This window comes from Mytilus galloprovincialis, chromosome 1 (assembly GCF_965363235.1).
Source record: "Mytilus galloprovincialis chromosome 1, xbMytGall1.hap1.1, whole genome shotgun sequence".
NCBI lineage: Eukaryota > Metazoa > Mollusca > Bivalvia > Mytilida > Mytilidae > Mytilus > Mytilus galloprovincialis.
In genome coordinates this window covers 71,529,289-71,534,159 of record NC_134838.1, presented here as the reverse complement: position 1 = coordinate 71,534,159, position 4,871 = coordinate 71,529,289, and the positions used below count along the sequence as shown (strand labels likewise).

Sequence of the window (4,871 nt, the reverse complement as noted above, 5' to 3'; positions counted from 1 at the left end):
CAGTCTGAGGTATGAAAACTACTGATATTTGTTTATGATGCAATATTACGAATAAAAAGAGGACATCCTGGCACTCTAAATTGATGCTAAAGAAATTAGGCAATATTGTGTTCCAATATTTCTATCATTTGTATTATCATGATTATAAAATCCATCCTTACATAAAAATATTACAGATTTACTATGTGACTATAAGAGTTACATAAAAAAGAGCAAATATGGTCAGTTTTGGTTGATGCGGTCAAATATGGTCAGTTTTGGTTGATGCTGAAAATATGGTCAGTTTTGATTGATGCAGACATATAATTTTGTTAATCCATGTATACCAGTCAGTCTGAGGTATGAAAACTACTGATATTTGTTTCTGATGCGATATTTTGAATAAAAATAGGAAATGCTGGCATTCTCAATTGATGCGGAAAAAAAATTGTGGTCATTAATTTCCAATATTACAGTAATTTATATACTACAGTCCCTCTTGACCTAAAATTATAACTGAATTACTGTGCAGCTATATAGATCTACATAAAAAAGCAAATAATGTAAGTTTTGGTTGATGCAGTCAAAAGATTTTATTACACAACTCAGTCGGATGTATGAAAACTACTGATTTTTGTTTATGATTCAATATTTTGAAAAAAAGGACATGCTCATTGGCGGATCCAGGGGGGGGGGTCCAGGGGTTGCAACCCCCCTTTTTGGGAAGATCAATGCATTTGAATGGGCGCATATAGTTGGACCCCCACCCTCCGTTTTACTCTGGGTTGGGAACCCCCCCTCTTTGTATAACTTGTATATTACAGTCCCTCTTGACCTAAAATTATAACTGAAGTACTGTGCAGCTATATGGATTTGCAGAAAGAAAGAGCAAATAATGTCGGTTTATATTGATGCGTCCGAGGTATGAAAACTACTCGTAAACAGATATCACATTTGTGGATATGGAAACAAGTTATTACATTTGGTTAATGAGGTCAGATATTTTTTGTTATGTGATAACGAGCCATCCTGACTCCCGGAATGACAAATGTAAAACAATTCAAATAACGATGCCCCCCCTAATACTAACGGCCTAATTTATGTACAAAAAATAAAAGAAAAACAAATAATTTATGTAACACATCAACAAAAGAAAATCACTATATAACAGGCTCCTGACTTGGAACAGGCACATACATGCAATATAGGGCGGGGTTAAACATGTTCTCTTGCCGATTATAAATCTGAAATAAAACCGGCAAAATAGCAAAACTCTATATAATATTAATCGCTATTTTGCTGAAGTCTTTATATTTAGACAAAGAGTTCTTAAAACTTATAAATCAATTTTAGTCGTATAATTTATAAATCAATTTTAGCCGTAGAATTTATAAATCAATTCTAGCCGTAGAATTTGAAATTAATTATAACCGTAGAACTGTCTAAAATTGTTCTAGGGTAGAACTGACCAAATCATTTCTAGGTTATAATTAGAACTGTTCTAGCTAGAACTGACTAAAAGGTGTCAGGCTGACAGTTCTACGTATGGTCCTAGAACAGTTCTCCTGACAGATTCTGACAGATTTAATGAGAGGTTAGAAGTGACTTTAGTTTTGGTTGTTCGTAGTAAAAATTAGGTTAAAAAAAATTCCGCTCCCTTTTCCTTAAATGATCAGCAAATAAACCCTTTACCAAATATTTTCCAAAAAAAATCTTTGTTGATTAAGTCATGTCCACTAAAAGTTATATGGTGTATATATTATATATAGTTCGATACTGTATACATCAATTTTGTTGTATCTAGGAAAAATAAAATGGAAAATGGAAATGCAGAATATTTCAAAGAGACAACAATCTGACCATAGAGCAGATAACAGCTGAAGGCCTTACATGGGTCTTCAACGCAACGAGAAAATCACACACCTGAATATGGTCCTCAGCACACCCTAAATAGAGTTGTTCGGTGAAAATGGAATTCACACTAGACTTCAACAAATATAAATCAACAACAATTTAAAAACATACAAGACGAACAAAGGCCAGAGGCTCCTGACTTGGGACAGGCGCAAAAATACGGCGGGGTTAAACATGTTTTGTGAGATCTCAACACTCCTATCCCTCTAGCCAAAGAAGAATAAAGAAACACACAACCATACGCATAGTAAAACTTAGTTTAAAAGAAATCCGAGTCTGATTTCAGAATAGGTAACAAAAGAAACTAAGCAAAATGACAATAGAACATAGATTAGTAAAGAACTACTAGCAGTTAAAAACATGCCAGCTCCAGACCTCAAATATTTTATACATGATCAAGGAGATGTCTTCCATTGACAAACGGTGATAATGTCTGAAGAGAATGTGCCAGATAACCTCATTGGTTGATATCTTTGGCGGAAGTACATGTGATACATCCTCATTCTTTCAATATCCAAGCTGTGGGAAGGTCGTGCTCCACGTGTTGTCGGCAAAGTAACTATATTCTTTAACTTTTACTTACATTTGCCTTGGTGGCTTTAAGACCTTGGTGGTCATTTATATATGCCTTGGTGGCAAAAGACCTAGGTGGTCATTTATATATGCCTTGGTGGCAATAGACCTAGGTGGTCATTTATATATGCTTTGGTGGCAATAGACCTAGGTGGTCATTTATATATGCCTTGGTGGCAATAGACCTAGTTGGTTATTTTGATGATTTTTCACATTTGTCTTGGTGGCAACATTGAATTAAAAATACTAGCATTGGGGGCGTTAAGACCTTGGTGGTCATTTATATTCGCCTTGGCGGCTTCTTGATAGAACTAGATGGTAATGTTTGACCTTGGTGGCAAAATGTTTTGGGATTTAGACCTTGGGTAGTTATTATCAACCCAGGTGGTCAGATATGTGTTGTGCCGTGCGGGGCAAAGTGCTATCGCTATATAAAATATATGTGGAAGTGGGGGCTCTGGCCATTTTGGAAACCTATAGTTGAAAGGAGAATAATAAATTGTTTATACAGGGTAAATAGTTTCTTTTGTTACTTTTGAGTGTTGTGGACTCTTCATTGATTATTACATCGTGCATACTGATAGAAAATGCTCTTTAAAGACTTTGTAAGAAAAGAATAGACTTATTGAGAAAGTGGAATAATTTAGTGTGAGATGTCACTTGATATTAATGCTGTTTACCGGAGCTAGTGATGTGTATTGAATTATAAGGTGTCTTCGTCGAGGTCCGCGTTCAGCGGTCTGTTTGATTGTACATAGAATTGAATAGAATGTTTTTGTTTTCAGATGGTGTTACCTACAATGAATGAAGGAGAAGCGATATGACATTGCACGATGATTCATATCAATGAGTTCGAACAACCTAAAAGGAAAGGATTTTTTCTGATCAGAATATGGTGAGAATAAATTGTAATTTAAGTAATGTTTTGATTTCTGAAAATAGGAAAATAATGTATCTGTGATGGAAGCAGCTTTATGTTCAAATGAACCAATTTAAAAGTAAATCTAATAATTTGTCCGTAATTTCATGATGTTTACTATTGGATGTGTATATACTTTCATTGATGTGTTGAAATATGTCACAAAAATCTTTTTGTCTTGGGAGATTAAACAATTGCAATATTTTTGTTTTGTTTTGTTTTGTTTTATTTAATAAATATAATGTTGAATGATTTTTTATACTAGTACAAATGTATACTTAAATTTTATGTATGGTTAAAAATTTTAATTTAAATTTCTTTGTCTACAGTTCGAGGGACACTGATTCCCTAGTGGTTTTCCACGTGAATTGTAGGCAAAGGGATTTTTCCTTTTCAAAGTGTGACTAATGCTGTCTTAAGTACAAATAAACAATTTGTTATTGGTTAATATATTTTCAGCAGACATGTGAAGAATCAAGTGGAAATAGAATTGTCAATGTTCTTGATTAGGAAGTAAAGAGTGTGTTTGATTCAACAACAGTAAAGCAAGAGACAAGCCAGCATAGATAACACTTGGAGGTGAAGTCCCTTTGCTTACAAGCTTTCCACATGCTGAAGATGTTATTAAAATAATGACAATGTTCATTTTGATATGAGTTCATTGCCTTAACTCAACTTTTAAAAGTCTGTATGTGGTCAAATTCATGAGAATTTATTGAATTATGAACTTTTTATAAAGAACTGTGTACACGTATCTTGAAATGTTTAGTAGTGTTTTAAAGTAATTATGGAATAGTATTTAATAAAAAGTGTTGAAGATATTTTTGTTTTGAGTATTGGGAATACTATTCCTTAAGGGAAAGCCTTACTAGTGGTGTAATTTGAGATTGGCCTGCAAACATACTGTATGGACTATAGAGTTTTCTATGCCCATAACTTAACATGAACTGGATGCAAGATTATATCAATCACTGAGGATATGTGTATAACCTCATTGGTTGATATCTTTGGCGGAAGTACATGTGATACATCCTCATTCTTTCAATATCCAAGTGGTGGTTGCTTTAAGGGCTATGTTTGGTCAGGCAATATGTATTCGTACCAAAATGTGGATATGTTTTTGTATTTAATGTATGCATTTTGGGTTGATGAGCTTGAGACAACATTAGAAAAACATAAGCATTACCATTGGATCATGTTGACAAAACAAACCTTCGCTTTATCGATTTTCAAGGGAAAGGTCAATTAGGGCAAGTGTATTGGTATGCTTGTGTTTGTTTTTTCATTACAATGGTAAAAATAAGATTATATATCTCGGATGACAATAATCATGATTATAATGCTTCATTATAAGAGCTTCAGAGTAGTTTTATAACTGAGAAACAACTGTGCACTATATCCAGTGAGCTCTACTGCAATGCATTGTGCATAGACATCCACATTTTGGTTTCTGAAACGTTTAGATATTATCTTGTATTCGGTTTTT

At 33.8% G+C, this 4,871-nt stretch overlaps 1 long non-coding RNA gene across 1 annotated transcript; it reads left to right on the top strand.

Annotated features, from left to right (window-relative positions):
• Positions 1–2,350: 2,350 nt before the first annotated feature.
• Positions 2,351–4,419, top strand: LOC143043948 (uncharacterized). Its single transcript, XR_012968594.1, has 3 exons — positions 2,351–2,448; positions 3,252–3,361; positions 3,845–4,419. It is a non-coding gene; the product is annotated as an uncharacterized LOC143043948 (long non-coding RNA).
• The last annotated feature ends 452 nt before the right edge of the window (positions 4,420–4,871 follow it).